Source organism: Ovis aries, chromosome 4 (assembly GCF_016772045.2).
Source record: "Ovis aries strain OAR_USU_Benz2616 breed Rambouillet chromosome 4, ARS-UI_Ramb_v3.0, whole genome shotgun sequence".
NCBI classification, from domain to species: Eukaryota; Metazoa; Chordata; class Mammalia; order Artiodactyla; family Bovidae; genus Ovis; species Ovis aries.
Genome location: NC_056057.1, coordinates 70,744,472 through 70,763,459, shown reverse-complemented (window position 1 = coordinate 70,763,459; position 18,988 = coordinate 70,744,472). Strand labels below are relative to the sequence as shown.

Here is an 18,988-nt window from a genome sequence, read left to right as displayed (position 1 = left end):
AAAAGGCTCTCAAATGACTCAAATTTTACAGTTGGTAATACTAACAGACTCTTTGCCGAAAATACAGATGTGTGAGGAGATCACATTTCCTTAACTGGAGCGAGAAAGCTAGAGACCTGGTATTTGGTCTGGTCACTCAGTCGTGTCTGACTCTTTGTGATCCTGTAGTCTGTAGCCCTCCAGGCTCCACTGTCCATGGTATTTCCCAGACAAGACTAGTGCAGCGGGTTGCTACATCCTTCTCCAGGGGAACTTCCCGTTTCAGGGATCGAACCTGGGTCTCCTGAGTAGCAGTCAGATTCTTTACTGATGGAGCCATGAAGGAAGCCTCAATACTAACAGACTCTTTACAGAAAATATAGATGTGTGAGGAGATCGCATTTCATTAGCTGGAGTGAGGAGGCTAAAGTTTGGGACCTGATCTTAGGGAGGTAGATGACATCTTTCTAGGAACACAGAGTCTGCAGTCAGAGAGATTCTGGTATGAATTCCGGTATTCCCACTTCCTAGCAATGTGATCATCCTAAATTCGTCTCTTTAGCAGCAAAATGGGTATAATACTTCCTACACAAAGATGTTGTGAGGATTCAAAATAAAACATGGGAAATACCCAGCATAGTGCCTGGTACACAGAAGTCCAATAAAAGTGCCAGATGAGACATCTGACCTTGAGAAGCCAAATAACCATTCTAAGTTTTAAGTGTTCACCAGCAGGATGAGGAAATAGCATGCTACATGACTTTCTAAGTCCCTCACGAAACTAAAAGACTATATAATTCTCATGGTTAAAAATCAAGAAATATGAATTTGACTTCTTCAAACCATCTGGACATCAGGTGTACCATTAGATTAGGAAAACAATAATTCTTCAAAGTATTTTCAGATTTATATATATTTTTAATTTAAATTTATTTATTTTGATTGGAGGCAAAATTCACATAATCTCTTTTGGGCTCCAAATAACTCCAATGGCCTCAAATAACCCCATGATATTATTACCCTTCAGTTCAGCTCAGATCAGTCGCTCAGTCATGTCCAACTCTGCGACCCCATGGTCTACAGCATACCAGGCCTCCCTGTCCATCACCAACTGCCGGAGTTTACACAAACTCATGTCCATTGAGTCAGTGATGCCATCCAACAATCTCATCCTCTGCTGTCCCCTTTTCCTCCAGCCTTCAAGCTTTCCCAGCATCAGGGTCTTTTCAAATGAGTCAGTTCTTCGCATCAGGGTGGCCAAAGTACTGGAGTTTCAGCTTCAGCATCAGTGCTTCCAATGAATATTCAGGACTGATTTCTTTAGGATGGACTGGTTGGATTTCCTTGCTGTCCAAGGGACTCTCAAGAGTCTTCTCCAACACCACAGGTCAAAAGCATCGATTCTTTGGCGCTCAGCTTTCTTTATAGTCCAACTCTCATATCCTTCATAACTACTAGAGAAACCATGGCTTTGACTAGATGGGCCTGTGTTGGCAAAGTAATGTCTCTGCTTTTTAATATGCTGTCTAGGTTGGTTCTAACTTTTCTTCCAAGGAATGAACTTTAAAGAAGCCAACTGGTTTGGTCCAGTCACAAAGCTAGTATCAGAGATTTCATTCCTTGTCTGTCAGCATCCAAAGTACATGTTCCTAAATACTATTAGCCTGTAGGTATTAGTGCTCCACGAGAGAAAAATCATATGCTTTGGAGGAAAAGAGACCTAAATTTCCTCCCTAGCTTCACCATAACTTACTATGTGGTGCTTAGTCACTTACTCATGTCCAACTCTTTCTGACCCCATGGACTATAGCCAATGGGATTCTCTAGACAAGAATACTGGAGTGGGCAACCATTCCCTTCTCCAGGGGATCTTCCCAAACCAGGGACTGAACCCATGTCTCCTGCACTGCAGGTAGATTCTTTACTGTCTGAGCCACCAGGGAAGCCCCTACTTGCTGTGTGGTGTTGGACAAATCACCTAATCTCTCTGGGCTATAGTTTCTTCAATAATAAAATAATAATTCACCATGCATGCCACTGAAATTTATTGATATATTTCTTAAGAGATTTTTACCTTAAAGATCTAAGGAAAATTTCTGCTGAGCAGATGATAAAATTCCACCATTTTCCTCAATTCTACCTACTTGCTCCTTCATTACTTCTATATCCTCCTAAGCTAGGAGAAGAGCCAGAAACCTTTATTTGTCCCTGTTTATCTTCTTTTCCAACAAGTGAACCTATGTGTAAAACCTGAAGTCCAAAAAACTATCACTTTGTACTTCTTATATTTGCAATGTGAGATGGAGGGACGAACCTAGTTAATAGTATAACTGATGCCCCTATCTGCAGGTGACAATTGTTACAATGTCCCACTAGGAAAACTAACTTTTACTATGTTCCCTCAAATAAGTAATTGTTAATAGGGGAAAGGACACTTGGCAATAAATGCCATCTAATGATATAAGTTAATACATACAAGTAATTTTAGTGTAGTAGATTAGAGTTTTAAAATCCCATTTTTCAAACTAGTATTTGCAAGAGAGTTTAGTAATTTAAAGAACATTTTCCTTATTACATCAAAGTCCCATAATTTACCTTATAAATAAAATGTTCATAAAAGCCAGAATCTTGATTTATATAATACCAAACTCATGTCCTAACTTTGGCAATTTTACTTGCAGGCATGTTAATTTTTTAACCAATTTAAACCCATTCTTCAAAGTATTTTCCATTTCCTTCTAGAGCTCCAATTTGTTTTTAAAGAAATCATTTCAAAGATATTAACTGAAATAGCAAAGGGACGGCTGCTTCATACGATGGGGCATATTACTGCTTTGCAATATCAAATTCTTCAGCCTCACTCCTTTTCCCTTTTTGGTGCTCTAGTTTGCCACTAAAGTGGCTATTTATTAGTAAGTAAATACAGTGATGGTCATATTATGGATCCTGATATGCCCTCAGGTCCTTTTACTGGGAAATAAAGAGTATTTACCCATATATACTTAATGTATATGTTAATGTCTGCACTTGCTTTAACTGTCCCTAAATCCCCAAATCAAGATTTGTTAACTGGAAATTTTCACACCAATGCACTTTTTTGTTGTTCATTTTAAACTACAGAGGTTTTCATATCTGTCAAGAACCTTAGGAGACAAAAATAGAACCTTAAGTTGGAAAAAAATAATATGTTCTAACCATATCACAGAATATAATCTTATATTAACCTTAAAATGTTAACCTTATATTAATCTTACATATGTACCATCATTTTACCAAGAATTATGTCAACAATTTATATAAAATAATGGATTTAAATTGCGTACAAAACATATAGGCTCAAATGTTTTTTGCATTATTTCTTTAAGGTATATAAGTATTTTTTTAATTATCAAAAAATAATACAAGAGTAAAATTAATATCATCTATGGTCATGTCACCTTTTATATCATCCTCTTTAAAATCTTGAAACTTAAGTCCTAACCATATAGTTTGAATGAGAAAAATCATGTTTTTAAAAAAAGGATTTTCTGGTCCTGGTTTCCCAGGATCATAAAACTCAGACTGTCACTCCCAAATTTATCTTGTCTCACTTGTTTCTTAACTGCTGGTTCATAAATACCTTTGTTCACTCTTAAAGATACATTTTGTTCTGCAGATTCATTGCTATAAGAAATACGTTCCAATTTCTATATTTATATTTTATTAGAATTTTAAATTTGACTTCTAACCTTATATAAACACTAGTTTTTAAAATTTACAAAGCCTTTAAAACTCTACTAACAATTTATCTTTCAACATTATTTGTTCAATTTTTCTGTAGCATTAATTGTATTTGGAAGATATAAACACCCAGAGTACAGATATATGTCAATACATATATTAGGGTCAGAACTGATTTCCTATCATTGAACCTGCTAGGCAAAAAAAAAGTAACAGTATGCAATTGTACGCATGCTGTGCAAACCTCCATGCTAATATGCATATTAAAATTCTAACACATTGAGGTTTTCCATGCTTATTTATACTATGCATACAATCTATTCTATACTTATTCAAAAAATGTTACATGCAGGTGAAAATTTTTAAAGCCATCAACAACAAAAATGGCTATGAGCTTGCCTTGTATTAGAATCTCTTTTGTCTGTCAATCAACAATAAAGTATTATTCTACCATCACAAAAGGAAAACCTTTGGAGGCAGTAGAGGACTATGGGTTGCACAAATGTGCAGTTGCTAAGAAGCAAATATGCCTCTCTTCTAATCAAATAGCCCAGCTCAGCAATGCCGCTGGCTTGGGGCAAGAAGCAAATTCCACCAGCCACAAACTTAGAAACAGTCTTGAATTATTTGTTGCTGACCGCTGGCTGAACCCTTCCTGATGAGCACCATCACCATTAGCCACTACTCAGTGTATTCCATCAACCAATGGCAATAGCAGCATGCTACAGCTCAGGCTACAAGAAATTGATCAAACAGGGTAATGAGACTATTTCTTCACGGAGGTTATTTTAAATGAATATAAATATTTTCTTTCTACATAATTTGCCACAGAAAGGTCACTGAACTCCCTGTGATTCCAAAGAAAAATGCTTTACTGTCCCCTTTACATATTTGAGTTAAGATAAAGCCAACAAACAATTCAGGGGATTTTTTGATATGAGGGGCAAATTCTAATGAGCTGACATTTGTGACAACAGATTAGCTGTAATATTTTAGCTTCACATTACATTATAGCTAAAAACTGATCAAATATATAAAGATAAAATTGATCATGATTTAACAATTAAAAACATTTATAAGAGTACGTTTTTGTTTGAAGAAAGACAATTAATCTCTAATGTAGGTGATTGTGAGAACATGAATCATATATATGTCTTCTTAGCTGAAGTTATTAAAATTTGATATAATTGTTGTAAATAATTCAGTGAAGAATTCATTTTTCTATAGCCCACCTCCTCCTTCTAGACGGTAGAATAAGATGCATGTTAACTATCCCAGTTAGCACATGAATCATTTCACTGACATCTGATTAAGCTCTTTTTACAGAGTGACATTTATTGCTCTTTTTCTCTATATACTTTAAACTAAAACAATTATAAACAACTGGATTTAATATTACATGACCAAATTACAGCAATTTAGCTGTACAGTTTCTCTAACATAAAATGAAAATGTTCTGCAAAGTCCAGCTTTCAGTTAGTAGACTTCCACCTATGTTGGTATTATAATAATCCCAGCTGAATCACTATTTAAGAACTTTATAAACACCAACATACCATCAACAGTAAGAATGTGAAGTAAATACTTCTATCATATGAGCATTCTGAAATTATTGTAACCAATAGAGATTACATAATATCTAATTACAAGTTTAAACTCAGTAGAAACATTTTTATATGAATGGACACCTCTAAAAACTCTCTAAAACATATCTTATGCCATTAAAAATGAATGCAATCTAATACAATACAGTAAATACTTGTCAAAACGAACTACTTTATATGCAGATTCTTTAAGAGTTTCAGCAATAATTTTTGTTTATGATCTTTACATCAGAAACAAATAGGTCAGATAATTCTTTGCCTTCATCAAAAATGTTTAGTTTACTATGTAATATGAAAAAACTGTTTCAGTGTATGGAAATGTGTGCTTAGGCAATTTTTTTTTAATTATTGAAACTCAAATGTGCTTTTCAATATTATTTTAAAAAATCATTTATGGATGTTATTAGAGATGAGAATAAAACTACCTCATCTACCAAAATATACAAAATCTACATAAATGGCCATTTTTTAAAAAGAGGATAAAGCATCGCTGGATGGAGTAAAACTATCTCATCTACCAAAATATACACAAAATATACAAAATGTACACAAACGGCCATTTTTTAAAAAGAGGATAAAGCATCACTGTATGTTAGAAGGTTATTTATGCCATTGATAGGGATTTCTAAATATTCCTTATTAGGAAATGATGGCAATTATAACAGGATTTTCAATACACATTAAAGTAATTTTTAACCAGAGATACAAGGCTTTGAATGAAACAGAAAGCCTCCACAATTAAGTTTAAATTAATCTCTCTTGAAAGGGAGGGCCACGGAAGAACTAGATAGAATACAATACAGACAGGAGAGGCTCAAGGCTTACACATAATATTTGCTTAGGTGCATTCTCTTCTCAATAAAATTTTTCCATGCTCTAAGAAATGGCTAAAGAAGATTCTCTAAATAAAAATCAATAATTAGTTAAAAGAAAATTAGGATCAAATAGCATGAAACACCCTATCAGCTGTCTAGCAATATGACAAATTCAGCAGCAACCACAAAGAACCAATATAACTTCTGGTGCCAAGGAGCCAGATGGTACTGCTGGAAAAAATTAAGTCTACAGATTGGCAGCTCGACCCTGTGATTATTGCCCAAGGGAGGACAAAGTGGAAGAAGAGCGGGAGGTTCAGTATGATGGGGATAAATCAATTACCACTAACTCACCACATCCTTCCTATCATACCCTAACAACAGATTCTAAATACCAAACCGGTGAACTGTTCAAAAGTTTAGAGAGTCTCAACCTTAGTTGGGAATGATAAACTAATTTATAGTAAAAAGTAAAGCATAATCTCAGATTTTCATCATAGACCCTAGAAAAGTACACCAATAACCTAATCCACAGACAACACACACTAAAGTATTTTAGTTATAGCTTTGTTGTGAAAAATAAGGTTATTTTTTCTATATTTTTATTTTGTGTTACATTTACTGATGACATTTGTTAAAATTCTGTATGTTTTTCCAAAAACAGAATTACGGATATTGGTGACATATGATTGTCTCATGACTAAATAACTGACCTACGTTTTTTGTAAAAAATTATTTATTTTTCATACACACCCAAAAAAAGTACTTCCCACTTTGCGATATTTAAAGAATGCTAAAGAAACAGTAACATCTCAAGACACGTTCAAAGTCAAATCACGACAGGGAAAAGATAATGTACATTGTCAATTTATGTAATTACTCAGTTAACTCATACTTTCAAAATGTAAGACAGTTATACACTCAGTAACGTCTGGCAAAGCTTATGCTGAGGGAGCTTTTTTGCTTTTTTATTACTATCTTTCCTTGGCCTTTCATCACCTAATATATACAGCTGCTTTGTATTACTCCAGCCTGAGTAAGTAAAAAAAAAAAATAGGTAAGAAAACTAAGAATATTAAAACAGTAAAAATAAAAAATTGAGTTTGCTATTTTTAAATCCTAAGAATATACAATTTTATAATATAAATATGTGTTGATTCATTTAATATATGTTAGCAATGGCATAGATAGATGGTCTTTGGATTTAGTCTCAAAACCCAATCAATGACAGATCAATTAGATTTCATTAATAAATAAATTTGAAAAAGCAAAAAACGCTTTTTAGTTAGTTTGTAAGTATAAAAGCAAGGACTGAATTTACACAGCTTCTAGAAAAGGATAAGTCAAATCACCCCCCAGTACATACTAATTTGATCAATGTTCACTGAAACCTTTTCTAGTACATTTTCTAGCATATTGCAGAAGGATAGGGAATGACTTGCTAACATGAGTTGCCCAATGCACTATCTGAATCCCTGTTGTGGGCACTGACAGCCACAGTGATAGAAAAATTAATCTCAAAGGACATGACCTACCTAAACTATGCCTAATTGACATTTCCTATCTAACTAAACTTGTGTATATATACATCCAATAGCTTGTTTGAAATATTGTTATAAAACTTAAACTGGACATCACCATTTCAACTTCTAAGGATACATTCCATTGATATAATTTGGGGATAAATAGCTGTTCAACCTTCATATTTCTGTACTAAATAACAGACTAGCAATGTTTATATAGCCTCAGAGGAATACAGCTAGTTCACAGAAGTGTCTGCACTTACACAGGTCAATGGGTTCCTATATCTTTAAAGATTCATAAAAATACAATAAAATGCATTTCAAACTTAGAAAAAATGTCAATAGAAAAAATAGTTCATGATGAGAGACATCATATAAAAGCTCAGTGGATAGCAAGAGCAAGAAATTTATTACAAAAATTTTTTAAACTAAAGAAGTTACTAGTAAATAAAACCCAAATATTTTACATGTAATAGAAATAATAACTTTTATTTCATATATTTTTTTATCACCCAAAGGATAACTTTACAAATATCAGTATCAGTTCCAGTTGATACAGTTCAAGACAACAATATTTCAACTTTAACTGTATTTAATTATGAAATGTAGCTATACGATACAGGTTTTTTTTTAATATCTAATAAGCTGATTTTAAAAATAGAGAACAACTGTCACAAAAATATTATTTATCCACTTACAAAATAGGATCCAGTAACAGGTATTCTTAAAAGTTACCTCCTAGTACATTTAAAATGAAATTTTAATTATAAAATTGGTCTTAGTTTTACTTTGTAGTAACCATGTATCTATGTTTTTTGGTCATCAAGTATGCAAATATCAAGCCAAAGAAGGAGCCATTTGGAATGTCAAAAGAATCCACAGTTTGACTGTACTGGCATCTGTCTGACAAAATAATCCAGTTAATGGTTCTCAAGGTCAAGGTTTATTTTGATCAAATTGATATGCTGTTTCATTACTTTCCTATTGTCTGAAAATAGGAAGCTAAATGCAATTTCACTCAAATAAAAAAGAAATGGATCACTGAAATTTAACATAGGTTGTAACAAGTGACATTAAAGTGCCTGCCACATTTATTTTTAAAAGTTGAATACTAAATTATTAAGACAACCTTAGAGTTATCTATTCATTTTTAGCTATTGAACAATACAATATGATTAATGAAATATCATCTAACATAATTAAACTATCAAATTTTAATTCAAACATGAGTTAAAATTCCAGAGAATTTCACAATATATACAAACATCAAGTCATTAAGTTGAACTCCTGAAACTACTATGATGTTGTGTGCCAGTTACACCTCAATTAAGAAAACTTCCAGAGAAATCAGAAAAGAAACATGCATCTCAATGTTCATAGCAGCACTATTTAATACAATAACCAAGACATGGAAGCAAACTAACAGTCCATCAACTGATGAATGGATAAAGATGTGGTGGGTGGGTATGTGTGTGCATATATATATACACACACATATACAATATTCAGTTCAGTTCAGTCACTCAGTCGTGTCCGACTCTTTGTGACCCCATGAATTGCAGCACACCAGGCCTCCCTGTCCATCACCAACTCCTGGAGTTCATCAAACTCACGTCCATTGAGTTGGTGATGCCATCCAGCCATCTCATCCTCGGTCGTCCCCTTCTCCTCCTGCCCCCAATCCGTTCCAGCATCAGAGTCTTTTCCAATGAGTCAACTCTTCGCATGAGGTGGCCAAAGTACTGGAGTTTCAGCTTTAGCATCATTCCTTCCAAAGAATGCCCAGACTGATCTCCTTTAGAATGGACTGGTTGGATCTCCTTGCAGTCCAATATTACTCAGCCATAAAAAAATGAAATAATGCCATCTGAAGCAACATAAATGAACCTAGAGATTATCAAGATTATCATACTATGTGAAGTAAGTCAGAGAGACAGAAAGACAAATATCATATGAAATCATTTATATGTGTAATCTAAAAAATAATAAAAACAAACTCATTTACAAAACAGACTCAAAGACAAAGAAAATCTTATGATTACCAAAGGCGAAAGGAAAGGAGGGTTAAATTAGGACTATGGGATTTTCAGATACAAACTACTATTAGGTGTAATAGATAAACAACAAGGTCTTACTGTATAGCACAGGGAACTATATCAGTATCTTATAATAAACTATAATGGAAAAGAAAATTCCCAGAGAAAATACATACTAAAACAAAGTTATTCATCTAATCACTTGGTCATCTTGTGCATTACAGTAGCCAAGAGCTAACAATGGGAATCTGAAGCTCCAATACTTTGGCCACCTGATGCGAAGAGCTGATTCATTAGAAAAGACCCTGAAGCTGGAAAGACTGAGGGCAAGAGGACAAGGGGGCAACAGAGGATGAGATGGATGGATGTCATCATTGACTCAATGGACATGAGTCTGAGCAAACTCTAGGAGATAGTGAAGGACAGGGAAGCCCGGTGCTGCAGTGAATGGGGTAGCAAGAGTTGGACATGACTGAGCAACTGAACAACAGCAACAGTGGGAAAGTTCTATGTTCCAGGTACTTATCCTTACAGCAACCCTATGAGATACTACAACTGTCCCTATTTTTATAAACCAAGAAACCAAGGCTTAGAGCAAAAATAATTTTTCTAAAGTCAAAATGTCAAACTAGGATTGAACCCAAATACATGTGATACTATAGTCAGTGCACTTCACTACAATTTTGATCCTTGATACGATGAAGTACAAATTTTATCCTCTTTAAAGCCCTTCAAAATTCTGTTTTCTAATACAAGAAATATATCTCATCTACCTTGAATAATACTTAACATTGTTTAGGCTGCCAAGGCAAAACACAGTTAAAAAATATGGTTCCTTAATTACAAGCAGAAATATAATTAGACAATAAAAATAAAAAGAAAAGAAAAGCCTAAGAACATATCAGGATTCAAATGAATGGCAAAGAAAAACTCAAGAAAAATGTATCCTCATATCTATATAACCACATGAAGGAATGAAAGTAATTAATGACTTCTAACATTCTGTAAATTAAGATCGTATGTTTAGAAGCAAAAAGCAACAATTTTTCTGGTTTACAGGGGAGGAAACTTGGGGCAGATGACTCTATTCTGAACCTCCTAATCTATCTCTTTCTACAATCTCAAGCAAGTCTTATCTTTCTCATGACATTCAACATGTTTAGGCAAATAAATCAATGAGTCTCCATATCTCTATCCCATATCTCAAACTCTCTCTTACAGTTCTTTGAATAAATTTCTCAATACTCCTTCAAGTTTAACAGACTTCATTTTTATAGACGGCATTATTATATGGCCTTGAGAAAAGACTGTAAATGTCAGGATTCACCTCAGGTCTAACAATGAAATCCACTGTTGGTTCTTCCCCATATTGCCTCTGAGTACTTTCTCTCCCTTGTCCCTTGCCTCCACCATCAAAGTGACCAACAAGCCTCTAGTCAGGTCCTTCCCAGGCATGTACTCCTCAAAAGGGTAGACACTCTTGTCCCTCTTCCACTTCCCGCCCCGCCCCTCACAACAAGCCAAATTTTTATTTGTCTTCTGATACGTTATTTACAGGCTTCCCTGGTAGGTCAGACACTTTCCTGGTGGCTCAGATGGTAAAGCGTCTGCCTGGAATGCGGGAGACCCGGGTTCGATCCCTGGGTTGGGAAGATCTCCTGGAGAAGAAAACGGCAACCCACTCCAGTACTCTTGCCTGGAGAATCCCACGGACGGAGGAGCCTGGTAGGCTACACCCCATGGGGTCACAAAGAGTCGGACACGACTGAGTGACTTCACTTTCACTTTCACTGGTGGGTCAGTGGTAAAGAATCCACGTGCCAAGTAGGGGACACTGGTTCGATCCCTGGGTCAGGAAGATCCCCTAGAGAAGGGAATGGCTACTCAATCCAATATGCTTGCCTGAAGAATTCCATAGACAGAGGAACCTGACGGGCTACAGTCCATGGGGTCACGAAGAGTCAGATACGACTGAATGACAAACATTTTCACTTTCAAAGTACTAATATGGAGAGACTTCCTGGATATATTAAATTTTAAAAGGAATATACAGCATCTGCTTGCAACGGAGGAGACCTGTGTTTAATCCCTGGATGGGGAAGATCCCCTGGAGAAGGGAAAATGGCTACCCACTCCAGTATTCTTGCCTGGAGAATTCCATGGACAGAGGAGCTGGGTGGACTACAGTCTGCGGGGCTGCAAACGGTTGGATACAATTGAGCAACTAAACAACAACAACAATCCATTATCTACTTTCTTTATCCATTAATGCCGTTGTTAAATATGACAACTGGTGGCTCAAAGAGGCAGTAAGTTGGTCCTCAACTACCCAATTGTCTTTGTATTAGGATATAACTAGAATTATTTTCAGAGGGAAACTCGAGTAAACTCGAGTCATGAAACCCTTAGCCTACTTTCATGTGTAGGTGTACTGATCTTCTACGTAAGTACACAATCCACAGGGATGGCAAACCTTTTCAGTAAACATTCTGGGCTTTGTGAGATATACAGTCTCTGTTTTAACTACTTACTGCTGCTACTGAAGCAAAGAATGGCCATAGACAATAAGTAAACAAATGGGTGTGACTGCATTTCAACAAAAAATTATTTATAAAAATAGTAGTTGGCCAGTTTTGGCATATGAGCCATAGATCACCAATCCCTAATCTAGGCCTGCTAGAATAGCACTCCTTCATTCCTTTACCCACCCCCACTTCCCTTGACCAGATCAAAGTGATTATTCAGAGAAAGCACATGACCTAAGCCAAGAACTTGTGCTACAACTATAGAGAGATCTCTCCACTGGGGTTGTTAAGCTGGTAGAAAATATCTAAGCAGCTGCTAGTGGCTGGGAGCCATCTAAAAGGAAGCCAAAGTAAGGAAAGCAGGATACTCTTGGAATTTGAACACTCACCTAAGTGCTGCTGCTGCTGCTGCTGCTAAGTCACTTCAGTTGTGTCCGACTCTGTGCGACCCCATAGACGGCAGCCCACCAGGCTCTGCTGTCCCTGGGATTCTCCAGGCAAGAACACTGGAGTGGGTTGCCATTTCCTTCTCCAATGCGTGAAAGTGAAGTCGCTCAGTCGTGTCCGACTCTTCTCGACCCCATAGACTGCAGCCCACCAGGCTCCTCTGTCCATGTGATTTTCCAGGCAAGAGTACTGGAGTGGGGTGCCATTGCCTTCTCCCACCTAAGTCCAGGTGAGTACAAAGCAAGACTCCAACTCTGTCCTCCTTCAATAGGCAAACCAATCAATTCCCCTTTCTGCTTTTTGCTTAAACTAGTCTCAACTGGGTTTCTTTTTTGTACCATGCACTGAAAGAGTCCTAGCTAATACATCCCTTTACCAGGTTGTTTCACAAATCTGAAATGCTATTCCCTCCGTGTTGCACATATCAGAAGCCTTCATATTCTCCCAGACCTGGCTCAGATGCCACCTCCACTATCAAGATTATCTTCATTCCAACCATATTTATCATCCTCTTTCTCCCTGTATATGTCCTGTAGTAGTGATTATACCAATCTTCCTTGAATCAAAATTGTATTTACATCTCTTTCCTCTGCTAATTTGAAAAGCAGTGAACATGTCTTAATAATCCCCCAGTCTAACAAAATAAACGGTAAAATCTGTTGAATTAAACTTTTGTTCCATGCAGTACTCTACCTAAAATATACAACATTGTTACCCTCTTTCACTACCTGTATTTTAAAAAATCAATTCTTCATTTCTTAAAAGACACATTTTATTTTACAAAGAAGTCTTACTGTAAGCATATTAGAGGTTTATAGCATACATTTATCCCATGACAAAGGTCCCAGGATACCAATATCAAAACAAGTCCTAGTCAATGAAAGAAATATATGTGTATTTCTTTTTCCCTATGGTAAGACATTTTACTATTTTTTTGATATTATATATTATTTTTTATTAACTTTCTTTGATGTTAAAAAAAAAGTGATGGGTATGTTCAAAATAGCATGGCTTACACGTAGTATTAGAAAGTGAGAGGAGCTTTTGAGGACATTTAAATAAAATTACACAAGAGCACTTTTCTGAGAGTCTTTAAATATTACACTATCTTTTTCTGCTTTTTAGGCACGGAAAAGAACTAGATGGCATCCAATCTACATTAACATTTTCTCTAGATAGTCCAAATGAAAAGCTTTGAGGCAGGATCTTTGCTTCATGACAGCCAAACTTGGAGACTGCTCTCAGAACTCTCATATGAAAATATAATTAAATATTTAATTATGACACTGGAGCTTAAAAGTGGATCAAGAAAAATAGAATTACAATCCCTAAAATTTTGCCACAGTGAAAATAGACCTGATATATAAACTAAAACATGACCGTGATGATGGATGAAGATACAGAGAAAGATATGATATAAAACTTTCAAAAAAGTAACTAAAAATCAGAAGGATAGGAAATGAAGAGACTGAGATGGCTGTAATTCTCTAACTCTAGTTCAATGCTTTTAACCGTGATAAAGCATCAGTCTCCCCTCCGCCCATCCCAAATGTTACACCACCACAAATTAACACTTAGGTTACAAAAAATCTACATACGTGTAGGTATATATATATGGAGAAGGAAATGGCAACCCACTCCAGTATTCTTGCCTGGAGAATCCCGTGGACAGGGGAGCCTGGTGGGCTGCTGTCCATAGGGTTGCACAGAGTCAGATGCAACTGAAGCGACTTAGCAGCAGCAGATATATATGTATTTTATACATAATATGAATTACTAGAAAAAATAATGATCACATATTTGGATAATGTGGGAATATCAAAATGCTATAAACATTCCCAAGTGCTTAATCTCTATTTCTGAACTTATATTGTTGCAGACCAGTAAGAAACATATCACAGACTCAGACCAGTCTACAGATTACACATTGAATACCACTGCTTAGATATTAAATAATTCATGTTGTTTCCTTATGTCTCAGTTTCCTTATCTGGCAAGACTACTAAGTTTGGTGACTGACACATTGGGGGGAAAAAAACACGAACACTCACATCCATAAAAAGGAGAAGAAACAAATCAACTTTCTTTTTCGAAACTTAAGAATAGTGACCATTTTTCTGTTTCTTCTGTTTTTTTAAACTTATTTTCTATTGGGATACAGCTGATTGACAAACAATGTTGTGATAGTTTCAGGTGAATAGCAAAGGGACTCGGCCATACATACACATGTATCCATTCTTCCCCAAACAATGTTATGTGGCAGCATGGATGAAACGGGAGTGTGGGTGACCATTTTTCTAAGATTATCACCCCAGTAACCCTTAGATTCTACCACAATAACTATATACTGACAAAATCTAGCCCCCCAAAAGTCAGAATATCAACAAAATAATCTACTTGGACTATATGTCCCCTGAAATAATCTTCTATTAAAATAAAACTGATGTGAAAGAAGCATCATGTGGTTACTCCTTTATATGTGTAAGGCAATAAAACTTATTGCATTTACATTTTAAAAGGCATAGATGATATTGCTAAATGAGGGGAGTGATACCTAACTACACAAAGCAAGAATTCTTTTTTTTAAAGTTATGTTAAAGACTACAGAATTCAAAGTTCACTGAGCTGCAAAAGGCACATGAAGGAAGTTACTTTTTGCCACTTGCACAGTTTTTAAAGTATCCACTAAGCAACAATAACATTAAAGGTAGGCTAGGATATGTCCCTAAATGCAGAGAACAAGAAAAGGAAAGATATACTCATCTGAATGCAGAGTTCCAAAGAACAGCAAGGAGAGATAAGAAAGCCTTCTTCAGCGATCAATGCAAAGCAATAAGAGGAAAACAACAGACTGGGAAAGACTAGAGATCTCTTCAAGAAAATTAGAGCTACCAAGGAACATTTCATGCAAAGATGGGCTCAATAAAGGACAGAAAATGTATGGACCTAACAGAAGCTGAAGATATTAAGAAGTGGCAAGAACACATAGAAGAACTGTACAAAAAAGATCTTCATGACCCAGATAATCATGATGGGTGCGATCTCTCACCTAGAGCCAGATATCCTGGAATGTGAAGTCAAGTGGGCCTTAGGAAGCATCACTATGAACAAAGCTAGTGGAGGTGATGGGATTCCAGCTGAGCTATTTCAAATCCTAAAAGATGATGCTGTGCAAGTGCTGCACTCAATATGCCAGCAAATTTGGAAAACTCAGCAGTGGCCACAGGACTGGAAAAGGTCAGTTTTCACTCCAATTCCAAAGAAAGGCAAGGCCAAAGAATGTTAAAACTACTACCCAATTGCACTCATCTCACACACCAGTAAAGTAATGCTCAAAATTCTCCAAGCCAGGCTTCAACAGTACGTGAGCCAAGAACTTCCAGATGTTCAAACTGGATTGAGAAAGGGCAAAGGAACCAGACATCAAATGGCCAACATCCATTGGATCATCGAAAAAGCAAGAGAGTTCCAGAAAAACATGTACTTCTGCTTTATTGACTATGCCAAAGCCTTTGACTGTATGGATCACAACAAACTATGGAAAACTCTTAAAGAGATGGGAATACAGACCTCCTGACCTGCCTCCTGAGAAATCTGTATGCAGGTCAAGAAGCAATAGTTAGAACCAGACATGGAACAACGGACTGGTTCCAAATTGGGAAAGGAGTACATTCAAAGTTGATCAGACAAGAACCAGAAGTAGTGTAACCAAAGTTATTATGGTAACTGGCATGCGTGTGTTAGTAGCTCAGTTGTGTCTGACTCCTTGCGAGCCCATGGACTGTGGCCCACCAGGCTGCTCTGTACATGCAATTCACTAGGCAAGAACACTGGAGTGGATTGCCACTCCCATCTCCAGGGGATCTACCTGACTCAGGGATTGAACCTGGGTCTCCTGCATTGCAGACAGATTCTTTACCATCTGAGCCACCAGGGAAGAAAAAATACTAGTAAGTGGCTGCCTCTGGGGTTTGGGCAGGGTAGAAAAGGAGACTTTTACCTTTTATTGTATACCCTTCTAATCACTTTTATTTTTAACCAAATGCATATCTCTTGTAAGTAGAAAAAAACTAGTCCAATTTTTTAAGTAGCATAGCATAAAAGGATCAAAGGAGCTGAAGTTGCCATTTCTAAGTTGGATATGACAGTTAAGAGACATAAAACTTTTTGAGTCTCAGTTTCCACAACAGCAAAATAGAGAAAATGTCTCCCATATGAGGCAGTTCTGAGTCAACTAAAGGAAATAATGTACACGAAGGAATCGGTTCAGCACCAGACTTCAGTTCAGTTCAGCTGCTCAGTCGTGTCTGACTCTTTGCAACCCCATGGACTGTAGCACTCCAGGCCTCCCTGTCCATTACCACTCCCAGAGTTTACTCAAACTCATGTCCATTGAGTTGGTGATGCCATCCAACCATCTCATCCTCTGTCATCCCCTTCTCCTCCCATCTTCAATCTTTCCCAGCCAGATTTATTTCTCAATAAATATTAATTAAAAGATCTTCCTGACCCAGGGATCAAACCCAGATCTCCTGCACTGCAGGCAGATTCTTTACCATCTGAGCCACCAGGGACACCCACGACTAATACACAAAGATGGTTTAATCCCTTTTCCTTCCAAAAGATGCTACCCCAACCACCAGCACAGTCACCTCTAATGAATCTGTCTCAGAGGAAGGGCGCTCTCTTTGGAATTCTGTGCCAGGCTAGAACGCCTTCCCCTAAAATCAAGTGGGTCAGTCTATGGTCTTAACTTTTGCTTTTCAATGTTGAAACTATTATTAATCCACACTTTGGGACAGGATGCAAACAGGAGACATGACTGAAATCAGGAAGCTGTACATTGCAACTTCCACCAAACAAAGACTGCAGACCAAATTCAAATATATACATATATATATACCAAAAAATATAAGTCTGTTATGTGCCTAAATCTTTTAAGATACAGTATTCTGCAACAGCCAAAAAATATCTTTACCACAGCCGAGTGCTGATATCTAAAGATCTGTGAGGGGGAACTGACCTCCCCTGGGTTAAGCTATTCCTCTATTAACATGCAAACATTCCTAGGGGTAATTTATCAGAGCCTTTTCAATGTACCGAACTGAGAGCTTGATTTGAGAGGGAAACAGATTCAGAAATGGGACAACTACCCACAGATAGTAGTGTTGGGGAGGGGACCTGTACAGTGAGTTCAGGGACCTCAGAAGAGTGCAGGAAGTAAAGAATATTTTTACCTACTTCTAGGGATTGTTTGGTGCCATGCCTACTACTCATCTCCATGTTCAGCCCAAGTACAATGGCTCACCTTTCTTTCCAGACACAAAGGCCAATGTAATCAATGCAATTAGAAAAGAGCTTCTCAAACTTTCATGGTACCTGGGGCTGTTGTTTAAATGCGAATTCAGATTCAGCAGGTATTGGTGGGGACAGAGGTTGAGCGTTTCTAACAAGCTCCCAGGTGACACTATTGCAGTTGGTCTGCAGTCCGTTGTTTGGGTAGGGAGGGGTTAAGAGAAACCCCTTCTTTTCAATGCAAGGTCTATTAACACTAACCCTGGCTCTTATCAACACCCTCTGAACCAAGGGCAACAATATTTTAGTAGGAGAAGAGGCAAAATATAGTGGTTTTGAGAGTAGAGCCTGGTTCTTCGAGTCAGACATGAATTCAAATTTCAGTTCTGCCACTTATGTGACCTTCACTTAATCTATCCCTGAGTTTGCTCCATGGTCAAACAGTGATAATATCTACCTCACAGAGACACTGTCATGGTTAAAAATAATGTTAACAGCTTACAGAAAAACCCAAATGAACTTTTTGGCCAATCCAATAGCAAAGCATTTAGCCTGCTACCTCCATGAGATGGTCTCTTTGCCTTAATTCATCCAACAATTAACTGCCAGGACAATCTCCCTCAAATATGCATTCATTACATCAGTCTATTGCTTCAGGCCTCTCTTAATTCGGAACTATCAAAGGTGAACTCCTTAATTTGTTACTCGGTTTTTACTGCCCACCATTTGCGTAACCTCCAAGACCCATCACTTCGGGGGAAATAGATGGGGAAACAGTAGAAACAGTGTCAGACTTTATTTTGGGGGGCTCCAAAATCACTGCAGATGGTGACTGCAGACATGAAATTAAAAGACGCTCACTCCTTGGAAGAAAAGTTATAACCAACCTAGATAGCATATTGAAAAGCAGAGACATTACTTTGCCAGCAAAGGTCCGTCTAGTCAAGGCTATGGTTTTTCCTGTGGTCATGTATGGATGTGAGAGTTGGACTGTGAAGAAAGCTGAGAGCCGAAGAATTGATGCTTTTGAACTGTGGTGTTGGA

At 36.9% G+C, this 18,988-nt stretch overlaps 1 protein-coding gene across 2 annotated transcripts in view; it reads right to left on the bottom strand.

Annotated features, from left to right (window-relative positions):
- The window catches only part of SKAP2 (src kinase associated phosphoprotein 2), a 166,384-nt gene that overhangs the window by 120,232 nt on the left and 27,164 nt on the right, over positions 1-18,988 (bottom strand). The window lies entirely within an intron of this gene.